The 14,667-nt window shown below is 46.3% G+C and overlaps 1 long non-coding RNA gene across 1 annotated transcript in view; it reads right to left on the reverse strand.

Moving 5' to 3' along the window:
• Nucleotides 1-4,435: 4,435 nt before the first annotated feature.
• The window catches only part of LOC132344860 (uncharacterized), a 71,782-nt gene continuing 61,550 nt past the window's right edge, over nucleotides 4,436-14,667 (reverse strand). The window contains exon 4 of the long non-coding RNA XR_009493892.1: nucleotides 4,436-9,241. This is a non-coding gene — a long non-coding RNA (uncharacterized lncRNA). The remainder of the gene's footprint in view (nucleotides 9,242-14,667) is intronic.

Genomic DNA, 14,667 nt, shown 5'->3' on the forward strand with positions numbered 1-14,667 from the left:
TCCTCTGTCCACAGGATTTCCCAGGCAAGAATGCAGGAGTGGGTTGCCATTTCCTACTCCAGGGGATCTTCCCTACGCAGGGATTGAACCACTGTCTCTTGCATCTCCTGCATTGGCAGGCAGATTCTTTACCACTGCACCACCAGTGGGTATAAATGAAAAACACCCTTTAACTGGGTTTTACCACTCTCCCCAACCCCTGCATACAGCTCAACTGCTGGAGCTGAAGGTTGTACTGGATGGAAGTTTGGACACACAAGAATGAGAAAGGTTGTATCCTGGGTAATCTTGAAGGATGAATAGAGACCAATCACTTGGACTCTGCACCAATGAATTCACAATCTGACTTACAGTCATTTTCTTTGGCTTTGGAATTCATAATGTGATTTCTTTACTTGTGAGATTTCCTTTCCTAATGTGCTTTACTGATTCCAGAATTAAAAATTTGCATTTCCGGAGCTTACTCTGGCCAGGTCCCAAGAGGAAGTGGCTAGCAGCCATTAAGAAGCCAGGAGGTGATTAAAAATCACCTGGTCTGCTGACGATCTGTACATCTATAGTTATCAAGAGAAGGTTTGTAATAGTTCTTGTCATTGTGGTCTATCTTTCCCTATCTTATTTTTTTTTCCTTTGAAACCAAAACAAAAATGTGTGTCTGCTAAGTCGCTGCAGTCGTGTCTGACTCTTTGCAGCTCATGGGCTCCCCAGGCTCATCTGTCCAGGGGATTCTTTGGGCAACAACACTGACTGGAGTAGGTTGCCATTTCCTTCTCCAGGAGATCTTTCCCACCAGAGATCAAACTCATGTCTCTTGCATCTCTTGCATTGGCAGGTGGGTTCTTTACCACTAGTACCACCTGGGTGCTTTCGTGTTATGCTGTGCTTACTCGTTCATTCGTGTCCGACTCTTTGTGACCCCATGGACTTTAGCCCGCCAGGCTCCTTTGTCCATGGGATTCTCCAGGCAAGAATACTAGAGTGGGTTGCCGTGCCCTCTTCAGGGATCTTGCCAACCCACGGATCGAACCCAGGTCTCCTGCACTGCAGGTAGATTCTTTACCATCAGAGCCACTAGGGAAGCCCAAGAATGCTGGAGTGGGTATCCTAAGCCTTCTCCAAGGGATCTTCCTGACCCAGGAATGAAACCAGGGTCTGCTTTTGTGTTAGGCCTTATTTATATATACTTTTCAGCATGGGAACTTTAGAGGCTTTTTGGTAACAACCTTTTAAATTCCCAGCGCTATCTTGTTTCTCAGATGCTAAGAATGAGCATAAACAAGGACCCCCTTGCAATGCAGGGGATGCAGGGATAGGTTCGGTCCCTGGATGGGGAACTAACATGCCAGATGCATGGTGCAACTAAACCAAAAGAAAAAAAAAACAACCCTTGGGAGTCCTTGTTCCACAGGGAAAGATCCCCCATGATGCAATGAATATCTTGTGTGCCACAGTTAAGACCTGATACAGCCAAATAAATCAGTTAACTTTAAAAAATGAGCATAAACAGGCCTGCAGCAGAGTGTGAGCTTTATCTGCGCTGCAGCCCCTTCCACACCCCTCCCCATTCCCACCCCCACATTCCTCTTTGGTTGTCCAAATATTTAGACTTGACTTACTGTTTCTCCTTACAGTGCCCTCTTCCCTGCCATAGGCTTCATTTTTAACAGCCTCCCTGTCAGTTCTCACCACCTTCAATCCAGCCTCAACACTGCTGCTAAAATGACTTTTCTAAAAAGGCCAGATTTTCAGCTGCCTTTATAACCTCAAAGCAATAAGGATAATAAAACTCATTAATCACTTACTCTGCTTTAAATCCTGTAATTTGAGGATAAAGTCCGAAGTCCTTAGCAGGACCCATAGGGCCCTTCTTAATTAGCTTCTGCATCAGTCCTAAGCCCGCACCCTGCTCCCCAGCCCAACTGAATTACTTAGTTAACTAAGACCTTGTTTCAGACCCCTGCCTTCCTAAATGCTAATGCCTAGAAGCTCCTCCGGAGAAGGCAATGGCACCCAACTCCAGTACTTTTGCCTGGAAAATCCATGGACGGAGGAGCCTGGTGGGCTGCAGCCCATGGGGTCGCTAAGAGTTGGACACGACTGAGCGACTTCACTTTCACTTTTCACTTTCATGCATTGGAGAAGGAAATGGCAACCCACTCTAGTGTTCTTGCCTGGAGAATCCCAGGGACGGGGGAGCCTGGTGGGCTGCCGTCTGTGGGGTCACACACAGTCGGACACAACTGAAGCGACTTAGCAGCAGAAGCCCCTTCTCCTTTCTCCTCAGCACCACCTCTATCTGACTTCTGAAACTTGGTTCATGCCTGCTTTTACAGGGGGCCTTATCTGAGTCCCCAGATCATTTTTCTTGTCCTACTGATCTGTTTTTTTTTTTTAACTGAATGAAGGATTCTTTAAATTCTATAGTGTGTTGTTGTTGTTCAGTTGCAAAGGCATATATCTATTAGCGACCCCACAGACTGCTGCATGCCAGGGCTCCCTGTCCTTCACTATCTCCCAGAGTTGCTCAAATTCATTGTGTCAATAATGCCATCCAACAATCTCATCCTAAGTCAACCCCTTCTCCTGTCTTCAATCTTTCCCAGCATCAGGGTCTTTTCCAATGAGTGAGCTCTTTGCATCAGGTAGCCAAAGTATTGGAGCTTCAGCTTCAGCATCAGTCCTTCCAATGAATATTCAGGGTTGATTTCCTTTAGGATTGACTGATTTGATCTCCTTGCAGTCCAAGGGACTTAAATCCTATAATTTGATCTCCTTGCAGTCCAAGGGAATTAAAAAGCATTAGTTCTTCAGTGCTTAGCCTCCTTCAGTGCTCAAATGTGTCCAACTCTCACATCCATACATGACACTGGAAAAACCATAGCTTTGACTAGACGGACCTTTGTTGGCAAAGTAATGGGTCTGATTTTTAATATACTGTCTACGTTTGTCACAGCTTTCCTTCAAAGAAGCAAGTGTCTATTAATTTCATGGCTACCGTCAGCATTCACAGTGATTCTAGAGCCCAGGAAAATAAAATTTGTCACTGTTTCCACTTTTTCCCCATCTATTTGCCATGAAGTAATGGGACCAGATGTCATGATTTTAGTTTTTTGAATGTTGAGTTTTAAGTCAGCTTTTTCACTCTTCTCTTTGACCCTCATCAAGAGGCTCTTCAGTTCCTCTTTGCGTCCTGCCATTATAGTGGTATCATCTGTATATCTGAGGTTGTTGCTGTTTTTCCCGGCAGTCTTGATTCCAGCTTGTGATTCATCCAGCCCAGCATTTTGCATGATGTACTTTGCATATAAGTTAAATAAGTAGGGTGACAATATACAGCCTTGGCAAGCTTGTTTCTCAATTTTGAACCATTCTGTTGTTCCATGTCTGGTTCTGACTGTTGCTTCTTGACCTGCATAGGGGTTTCTCAGGAGGCAGGTAAGGTGGTCTGTTATTTACATCCCTTTAAGAATTTTCCATAGTTTGTTGTGATCCACACAAAGGCCTTAGCATAGTCAATGAAGCAGAAGTAGACATTTTTCTGGAATTCCTTGCTTTCTCTATGATCCAATGGATGTTGGCAATTTGATCTCTGATTCCACTGCCTTTTCTAAATCCAGCTTGTACATCTGTAAGTTTTCAGTTCACATACTGTTGAAGCCTAGCTTGAAGGATTTTGACTATTACCTTGCGAGCATGTGAAATGAGCACAATTTACAGTAGTTGGAACATTGTTTGGCATTGCCCCTCTTTGGAACTGGAATGAAAACTGACCTTTTCCAGTCCTGTGGCCACTGCTGAGTTTCCAAATTTGCTGAAGTATTGAGTGCAGCATTTTAATAGCATCATCTTTTAGATTTTGAAATACCTGAGCTGGAATTCCATCTCCTCCACTAGCTTTGTTTGTAGTAATGCTTCCTAAGGCCCACTTGACTTCACACTCCAGGATGTGTGGCTCTACGTGTGTGACCACACCATCATGGTTATCCAAGTCATTACGACCTTTTATGTATAGTTCTGTGTATTCTTGCCACCTTTTCTTAATCTCTTCTACTTCTGTTAGGCCCTTGCTGTTTCTCTCCTTTATTGTGCCCATCCTTGTATGAAATATTCCCTTGATGTCCCCAGTTTTCTTGAAGAGATCTCTAGTCTTTCCCATTCAATTGTTTTCCTCTATTTCTTTGCATTGTTCACACAAGAATGCTTTCTTATCTCTCATTGCTATTCTCTGGAACTCTGCATTCATTTGGGTATGTTTTCCCCTTTCTCCTTTGCCTTTCATGTGTCTTAACTATCCTTAAGGCCTCCTCAGACAACCACTTTGCCGTCTTGCATTTCTTTTTCTTTGGGAGAGTTTTGGTCACTGCCTCCTATACAATGCTATGAACCTTCATCCATAGTTCTTCAGGCACTCTGTCTACCAGATCTAGCCCCTTGAATTTATTCATCACCTCCAGTGTATAATCATAAGGGATTTGATTTAGGCCAAACCTGAATGGCCTAGTGGTTTTCCCTACTTTCTTCAATTTAAGCCTGAATTTTGCAAAGGAAGCTCACAAACTGACCCACAGTCAGCACCAGGTCTTATTTTTCCTGACTATATAGAGCTTCTCCATCTTTGGCTGCAAAGAATATAAAAGATGGAGAAGCTCTATACAATCTGATTTCATTATTGACCATCTGGTGATGTCCATGTGTAGAGTTGTCTCTTGTGTTATTGGAAAAGGATGTTTGCTATGACCAGCATGTTCTCTTGACAAAGCTCTGTTAGCCTTTGCCCTGCTTCATTTTGTACTCCAAGGCAAAACTTGCCTGTTACTCCAGGTATCACTTGGGTTTCTACTTTTGCATTCCAATTCCCTATTTTAAAAAGGACATCTCTTTTGAGTGTTAGTTCTAGATGGTCTAGAAGTTTGTCTTCATACTCTTTGGCATTAGTGGTTGGGGCACAGACTTGGATTAGTGTGATTTTGAATGGTTTGCTTTGGAAATGAACAGATCATTCTGTTGTTTTTGTGGTTGCACCCAAGTACTGCATTTTGTTGACTATGAGGGTTACTCCATTTGTTCTAAGGGATCCTTGCCCACAGTAGTAGATGTAATGCTCATCTGAATTAAATTTGCCCATTCCCACCCATGTTAGTTCACTGATTCCTAAAATGTTGATGTTCACTCTTGCCATGTTCTGCTTGACCACCTCCAATTTATCTTGACTCATGGATCTAACATTTCAGGTTTCTATGCAATATTGTTCTTTATAAGATCAGACTTGACTTTACTGCCAGACACATCACAACTGAGCCTTGTCTCTACTTTGGCACAGTTCTCTTTCTGGAGCTATTTCTCTGCTCTTGCCCAGTAGCATACTGGATGCCTACTGACCTGGGGGCGAGGGGCTCAACTTCCAGTGTCATGTCTTTTTGCTTTTTCATACTGTTCATGGGATTCTTGAGGCAAGAATACTGGAGTGATTTGTCATTCCCTTTTCCAGTGGGCCACATTTTGTCATAGCTTCATTGAGTTACACAGGCCCCTTTGCCACGACAAGTCATCCATGTGATCATTTTGGTTAGCCTTGTGTGATTGTGGTTTTCCTTCTGGAGGACTGTAGTTCTTGCTTCTTCTGTCTGCCCTCTGATGGATGAGGATAAGAGGCTTGTGCAAGGTGTCTGATGGGAGGGACTTGCTATGGGGAAATCTGGGTTGGCAGAGCCCTGCTCAGTAAATCTTTAATCCAATTGTCTGCTGAAGGGTGGGGCTGAGCTCCCTCCCTGTTGCTTGTCCTGAGGCAACCCAGTCCTGGAGTCTACAGGCTATGTGGTAGGGCTATTGGCAACCTCCAAGGGGACTTGAAGAAGGCAATGGCACCCCACTCCAGTACTCCAGTACTCTTGCCTGAAAAATCCCATAGATGGAGGAGCCTGGTGGGCTGCAGTCCATGGGGTCGCTAAGAATCGGACATGACTGAGCGACTTCACTTTACTTTTCACTTTCATGCATTGGAGAAGGAAATGGCAACCCACTCCAGTGTTCTTGCCTGGAGAATCTCAGGGATGGGGGAACCTGGTGGGCTGCCGTCTATGGGGTCGCACAGAGTCTGACACGACTGAAGTGACTTAGCAAGGGGACTTATACCAACAGGTACCTCCCAGGACAGATGCTACTGGGACCCCTGTCCCTGCAGCAGGCCACTCTTGACCCACACCTCTGCAGAAGACCCTCAGACATTCACAGGCAGGTCTGGCTTAGTCTACTGTGGGGTCACTGCTCCTTTCTCCTGGGTCCCAGTTTCCACAAGGTTGTGTTTGTGTCCTCCAAGAGTCTCTTTCCCCAGTCCTGTGGAAGTTCTGTAATCATATCTTACTGGCCTTCAAAGTCAGATTCCCAGGGGATTCCCCATCCCTTTGCTGGATCCCCAAGCTGGGAAGCCTGATAAGAGGCTCAGAACTGTCACAACAGTGGGAGACTTTCTTCGGTATTCCTGTTCTCCAGTTTGTGGGTTGCCCATCTGACAGGTCTAGGATTGGATTTTATCATTTCTGCACCCCTCCTACTGTCTCTTCTTCTTTGTCTTTGTAAGTGGGTTCCAGCATCCTCCTTTTGATGGTTCTCCAACAGCTAGTTGTGATTTTGGTGCTCTCTCAGGAGATGAATGCATTACAATCTTCAGAAGTTTCACACATATGATTTCATATAATCCCTTCTTAATAACACATTTTTTCCTCCTACCCCTATATTGCCCCTCTCTCCCCACTGGTAGCGGGACTAGGTTGTTCTGTATGTCTGTGAGGCTGCTTTTTTGTTTTATTCACAGGTTTATTGTAATTTTAAGATTCTACATACAAATGATAACATATAGTATGTCTGACTTATTTCACTCAGTGTAACACCCTCCGAGTCCATCCATGTTGCTGCAGATGGGAAATTTTCATGCTTTTTTATGACTGAATAGTATTTCACTGTGGCCTTCCCAGGTGGCTCAGTGGTATAGAATCCGCCTGCCAATGCCAGACATGCAGGTTCAATCCCTGGGTCCGGAAGATCCCCTGGAGAAAGAAAAGGCAACCTACTCCAGTGGGTTAATGGGATAATCCCATGGACAGAGGAGCCTGTCAGCCTATAGACTGTGGGGTTGCAAAGAGCCAGACAGGACTTAGTGACTGACAGCAGGACCTCCCATGAGTATTCCATTGTGTGTGTGTGTGTGTATGTGTATATACCCACTTCTTTATCCTTTCATCTGTTGATAGACACTTAGGTTGCTTCCGTATCCTTTTTTTTTTTTTCTTCTTCAGTTTTTTGGCCACTCCATATGGCATGTAGGATCTTAGTTCCCTGATCAGGGATCGAAATCTCACCCCCTGCAGTGGAAACTCAAAGTCTCAGTCACTAGACTACCTGGGAAGTCACCATATCTTGACAGTTGCAAATAATGCTTTTATTATATACACTGGGATGCATGTATCTTTTCCCAGACATATAGCCAGGAGTGGAATTGCTGGGTCATACGGTAGTTGTATTTTTGTTTTTCTGAGAAACCTCCACACTGCTTTGCACAGTGGCTGCCCCAGTTTGTTTTTGAGTGTCTTTTTCTGTCTACAATGTAGTTAGAGCATGAATCTTAGTGTCAAATCCCAGGTCTCTGGGTTCAAAGTGCAGACAGACCACTGATTATCTCTCGGTCCTTAAGCAAGTTACTTAACCTCTAGGCTTCAGTTCCTATATCTATAAAATGGGGCTAATAAATATAACTTACCTTATGGGGCTGCTATGAGAATTAAATACAACAACTATAAAACCCTTAGCATACTTCCTGACACAGAATAAATACTCAATACCTATTTTCACTGCCTCTGTCACAAACAGTGAAAGTGGCAAAATCAAGCCTCCCATAGAGAAATAGTAAAATTAACATGTTTATATAACTCATTAATTAAGGAAAGAATCAGTAAGATCTTACAACTTTTAAATGAGAATTGGACTTATAGAGACTTATCTCTCCTGAGAGTCCCTTGGACTGCAAGGAGATCAACCCTGAATATTCACTACAAGGTCTGATGCTGAAACTCCAATACTTTGGCCACCTGATGCAAAGAGCCAATTCCCTGATGCTAGGAAAGACTGAAGGCAAAAGGAGGGAATGAGCAACTGAGGATGAGGTGGTTAGATGGCATCACCGACTCAATGGACATGAATTTGAGCAAACTCTTGGAGACAGTGGAGGGAAGTGGCGTGCTGCAGTCCATGGGGTCGCAAAGATACAGACATGACTCAGTGATTGAACAACAACAACAGACTCTCTACTGGACAAAACTCATTTGCACTGCCTTGAACAGAAACACTCTGTGTCGCACATCAGACAGGAAGCATGTGCACCATCATCAGCCCTCTACAAGTTAATTTCCATCACTGCAGAGTTATAAAATGGCCCAGCAAAAGACAATCAAATGCGCAGTTAGTTCCCTAGAGGATCAGACAGCCCGGAATCCTAGACAACTCAGGGCGTTCCACTGAAAGAACATTCAGTGAGCCTTTGCCCATTTCAAAGTCTGTTACAGTTTTTCCTAGCACTGCAGTGCATGGCACACATCAGTTTGCTTTTCTAAACCTGTACCAGACTCTGAGTTCCTTGAGACAGTTCATGCACAGTTGTTGAGCCCTTTTGATTTGAGCCGGGTAGAGAAAGAGAAAGCGACATTTCTCCTGGAGAAAAGCATCCAGAGAGACCTGTGGTGGCACCAAGGTAGAAACGACTGGCAAGCAAGTGTGAGACGCAGACCGTGCCCAAGGCCCTGCGTTAGACTAGGAACGCAGGATAACGGAGGAGGGCCCGTCTGTCTGATGAGGGCAACAACAGAAAATCGATGCTTACGGTGCAGTGTGATGAGGACCCTAAAAATCCAGAAGGTGACCTGCAGGAGCTCGAGTGAATTACCAGCAAGTTTCCAAGCCCAGGTCTGATAAAGGGACAAACACAGGAGATTCCTGTGAAGCCTATGCACAGCCTCAGAGAAATGAGTAAAAAAGCATCTGTGTTCTATACCCATTGTTAGGCTCCCTCCCCTCCCTTCCTACCTTTTGGCTGAACTTCTGCTGGCAGACCTGTGGCTGTGGAGAATTAACATCCGAGTTATCTCAGATCTCTAGGAATGTAAATCCTCATTACAGGCATAGGCATCCAGCACCACTCCCCACGTCTCACAGGCAACTGGCACGCTTGGAGTCATTGCTAATTGGTGTCCACCTGTGGAAAGAGGGGATGTTGAAAGAGGGACTAGTCAACAACGAAATGCAGACTTGTTTCCCCTGGAACATCTCTGTGAGGCATGGAAGATCTGATTATGCTTGTTATGTGACAGCACATATTTGTTGAATCTATAAAAGAATGAATAAGTGAGTGAAGACTCCAGAGGAGGATCTGTCCAGGGAGACGGGCTAGCCCAGTGGCTGCCCACACATGTCATCAGCAAGACTGGTGTCCTTTAAATACTAAAGGAATTAGTATTTAAGTGTCAACCAACTGCTTTGATTTACTTTTCTCCTCACGGGACAATCCTTTGGCTTCCTCTATACTCTAAGCTGCCTAACAGGAGACGGTATGCTGGCAGGAGGGCTTTCCTGATGGCTCAGTGGTAAAGAATCCACCTGCCAAAGTAGGAGATGCAGGTTCCATCTGGGTCAAGAAGTTCCCGTGGAGAAGGAAATGACAACCTACTCCAGTATTCTTGCCTGGAGAATACCATTGGCAGAAGAGCCTGGTGGGCTAACAGTTCAGAGCTCAGGAATACCTGGGTTTCGAGCCTGGCCCTACCACTCACCAGCTGTGTAGCTCTGGGAAGACCACTTTGCTTCCCTGTGCCTCGGTTTCCCCATCTGTAAAATATGGATGACAATGGTCGTATCAGCCGGAGTTCAGTGCAGGAAATAGGAACCACTCGAGGTGTTTTGAGCAAAGTGACTTGAGACAGGGCTAGATGCTTATGGGATGGTTGGATGGAGGAGGAGAGGAGGTAAGGTTGAGTCTCTGGAGAACTGCTCCCTAGTCCTGGGCAGGAGAGGAAGGTGGGCAAATGGAGGTTGCCACTGGCAACCCGAGTTCTCAGTTCAGGATACACTGACTTGGCTGTGATCCCGGGAGCAGGCAGGGGCTCCACTGCTGCTGCTGGGGGTGGGGACCGCACACTGGACACGCTGCCAGAAATGATGCCCATCTGTGTGACCCTGCTTGCCAGAAGGGAGCAGCCAAAGCAGCAGGAAGGCGGTCTCTGGTTCCCTTCCACCCTCCAAATCCCATGTGAGGGTCTCAGTGTGCACCCACCACTCCCAAAGAAGTGAGTCTGGGAGGTAAGGCTTTAGCTTTCCGCTTCTATAGGACAAGAAACAGGTGGGAATGGATTCTGGGTGCTATTTAACCATGTGAGGATTAACCGCATTTATGTCAGGAGGCACCCTCCCAGGTCCTGGGCTCTGGCAAATGTTACAGTGGTTATGGCTACATGCCTGCCACGTGCGAGCGCTGGGCCAGGGCCTGGAGATACAGCAGTGAACAAGGCAGGGCCAGATCCTGAAGCAGTGAGAAGAGTCCAGGGGAGCAAACACTGGGATCACGAAGGCAAGGAGTTGATGCGAAAGTGTTCTGTAAAGGCCTGAGAGCACAGAGAGGGGGCACCCAGGCCAGCACTGGTGGGGCGGGGAGGGGAGAGAGGCAAGTGCCAGTTCCCAGCAGCAGCGGAGTTAGAGGCTTGAAGGAGAGCTAGAAATTAACCAGACTAAGCAGGAGGAAATAGGGGGTGTGTGTGTGTGTGTGTGTGTGTGTGTGTGTGTGCTAATTTCCACCTTGAGGAAGCATATACATACACAAAACCCTGCAAGATAAAAAAGAGTGCTTGGCATTCCCCACTAGTGGACAGTTAAGTCTGACCAGTGCCCAGAGTGAGGGTAGGGTGGGGTGTGTATAAGAAAGGAGAAGAAAGCAGGAGCATGCAGCTTTACATGTCATTTTTGGAAGAATTTGAGCTTTATCTTGTGGGCAATGGGGATGCCTGCTGTTGTCGTCTAGTTGCTGTGTCCAGCTCTTTCATGACCCATAGACTGTAGCCCACCAGGATCCTCTGTCCGTGGCATTTCCCAGGCCAGAATTCTGGACTGGGTGGTCATTTCCTTCTCCAGGGGATCTTCCTGACCTGGGGATCAAACCCACATCTTCATTGGCAGGCAAGCCACCAGGGAAGCGCAGTGGGTACACACAGTGGAGTTTAAGCAGGGAGAAGACTCTCCCATTCTGGTTTCAGTGATATCACTTCGATGCATTTTGTGCAATCAGTTGGAAGCGAGGGTTTCAGGTATGATGTTACAGTAGTCTGGGCTGGAAACAGGGTTGCCAAGAAGAGGACAACAGAAAAGGCTGAGCAGATTCAATCGAGTTTACAAGGCAGAGTGGACAGAGTAAGGTGGGAGTGGGAACAGGGCGAAACTCAGGGTGGCTGCCAGGTCTCAGCAGCAGGCACACCTGGAAGGGCGGGGCCCCCATCAACTCCTGGCACCTGATCCTGGGTGGTGCCCACCTACAGGCTCCTGCCTGTAGACTGAACTCACATAAAGCCCCTTCCCTCCCATCGACCTTAGTGGCTGTATGCAATTCAGTTCCAGCAACATTTATTAACCAGCTATTATGTGCTATGAACCAGGGAGGCATCTCCCTACCTCACCTAAGGGAGTTTTAACCGGATGTCTGAGAGACTCCAGAGCAGAGAGAAGGAGAAAGCTGTACATACAAGTTACAATTTAGGAAAGCCTAAGTTCAGGCCATTTTCTCTTCATCCTACCACCAAAGGGACTTGACCCCTGACCTCTGACCCTCAAGATAGGAAAGGTACAAGGGACATCAGCACAGCCTTACACAGAGCTCCTGGGCCCCCAGCTTCTATTGAGGCAGGCAGTGGAGACAGACGCCACCCCCGGTCTCCTTCTCTGAAAGTTCTATGTTCCTTCTGCTGTGAGATTCTTGATGAAAGGACAGGCCCACCACCCAACAGACTCAGCCTTTGGAATCAAGGCATCTCCCCAGAGGCTCTTTTCAACAGAGAGACATGAACCCACTCCTGTTATAACATAGAATCTTCTTAGTGATTCACTATCACAGTACCGTAGTACAGGCAAATTACAGGCTGGCTTTGGTCAGAGCCTGGAAGAGAGGCCTGGAGCCATCCATCCTACATGGGTCTGGGTATTGGAAAATAATGACTATTACCGAACTGAACTTGGGTCTGCTTGCTCATGGCATAGCAAAGCCAACTTACTAACTCCAAGTTGTGATGAAGGCAGGCACAGCAGGGCCCAGCAAGGTGGAGAGGCGGCTTGAACACTCAAAAGATCCAAACTCCCAGATGGTTTTCATGGAAGTGTTTTTACAGGCAACATTTGGGGTGAAGGGCTGCAGGGTGCATGACTTTCTTCTGACTGGCTGGTGATGAGGTAACAGGGTGATAATTCAGGAATCTTAATCACCAGCCTTCTGGCTCCTACCAGTCTGGATCTGTGTGCTTGTGCTTGGCTTGACCTCCACCTGAGTAGGGGTCTCAGTTCCTGCAGAACAACTCAAAGATATATGTCGGATTGCTATATATCAGGACTCTGATTTATCACTCAACTATTGTCTCTTGGCTGCTTTTCCTTTATTTCAGCATTCCCTCACTTCCCTAGTCAGTAACTGCTTGAATCTACTCAGGCCTAGAAGACTAAGGCCTTTTCCTACAAATGGAAAGGTTTTTTGTAGTTGGGAGACCTCTGCTGGGTTTCAGTTCACTTTTATCTTTGATAATCCTCAATCCTGAAGGGAACACATGTGGGACAAGAAAGGGAATAAAGTTTTGCATAGACAGATTGAGCATAAACTCAGCAGAGGAACTCAGTTGTTATTTTTTTTGGGGGGGGGTGTCAGTTTCAATAGTAACAGCATTTACTATTGATTCAGCATTCCACATTCCTAATTTCTATATCTTCATAATTCTGCAATGTAATTATTGTCCCCATTTTGCAGATGATGAAACTGAAATTAAGTAATCTGCTCATTTAAGTTCCCATGGCTAGTAGGTGGCTGAGTGGAATTTCAGCCAACCCAGGACTGATGCTAATGCCTTTTTTTAAAAAAGATTTATTTATTTATGGCTGTGCTGGGTCTTGAATGCTGTGCATGGCACTTCTCCAGTTTCAGCAAGTAGGTGCTACTCTCTACTTGCAATTTGCAGGCTTTTTATTGCAGTGGCTTCTCTTTTTGTTCTCATGGGCTCTAGAGTGAGGGCTTAGTCATTGTGGTGCATGGGCTCACTTGTCCTGTGGCATGTGGTATCTTCCCAGACCAGGGATCAGATCCATGTCCCCTACATTAGCAGGCAGATTCTTTACCACTGAGCCACCAAGGAAGCCCACTAATGCCTTCTTAATGACTACATGGTCATTAAGCCTTGCTCCCTGAACCAGCCAGGTTTCCGCTACTCCCCAGGGTGGTCCCATCCCAGAAGAATGTTGTTCTCTCACAGCTTCCTCATGGTTGTTTGGCTGGACCTAGAAATGAGGCGCCTAGAAAGATGAGGTGTACAGAGCCAGGGCCAGGCCACTGGGGAGATGTCTGGAGCCTCGCTCTTGTTCTCCTTCCCCCACAGGGTGTCTCCTGGCACCGCAAAGTCCTGCTCATCCAGAGGACACCTGTGACTTCCTATCCCTCCTCTTCCTTTGACTGAGGAGTTGCAGGACTTTCTCTTCTCTGCTCTGGGACACTGCCCCGGGGCCTCAGCCTACTGGCCAGAGGCTCCCACCCTAGGCTTAATTTCCACTATAATGCTCTCAAATCTGGGCTGAGACTCCAGGATACAGCCCGCAGAGCACTTTTACACGCAGTAGCTGTGACTGGTGGGATGGGGAGGAGCCTCCAGGTCCCCCTAGCTGTCCCCTCAACCCCGTTCACCCCCATCCCCCATAGGGGAGGAAAAGTAACTTTCCTCAACTCTTCTGAGCTCTCAACTGAGACCTCTGTAAACAAAAAGATAAGAAAGAAACCAAAGTTTATCCACATATACTTGTACACCAGGGAGATACCCAGGGACAAAAACTTAACTCTCCCAAGGGGTCTAAGCTAGCAGTTTAAACACTACCTTCCGCCAAAAACAGGAAGCAAAGGTGAGGGCAGGTCAGGGAGCAAGCCAGTTCTGGGAGATTACCCGGAAAAGCAGAGTAAACAAGGGGAAGGTTTGTTATGTAGATTTAAGTAAACGCCCTTTCCACAGATTTTTATAATTCTGTGATTTATAGTCAACTTCCCCACCCACTGAGGGAGACACCCTCGCAAATGGAGATTTCTTTTATAAATGCACATCTCTCTCAAAAGAGTCATTTCTACTGTTTTTCAGAAGCTTCCTTTGTCTGTAGTTTCTGAAAATAATCAGCTCAAAATAATCCTTCTGCCCTGGAGGCGTATTTGAGATGGCGTATTCTCCCACTCTTCATACCCTCCTCAAACCTGGGCTCCCTGCCACTGGTTTTAGGAGAAAAAAAATGTTCTGGTCTAAAGTGAGGTCAGCAGGGTTTCTCAGGTCACAGACCTCTGCTGGGCTATGCCCTGGGGCACAAGTTGTAACACCAAGTCCCGGAGCAGCAGGAAGAGGCAGGATCCAG

Source organism: Bos taurus, chromosome 3 (assembly GCF_002263795.3).
Source record: "Bos taurus isolate L1 Dominette 01449 registration number 42190680 breed Hereford chromosome 3, ARS-UCD2.0, whole genome shotgun sequence".
Lineage (NCBI taxonomy): Eukaryota > Metazoa > Chordata > Mammalia > Artiodactyla > Bovidae > Bos > Bos taurus.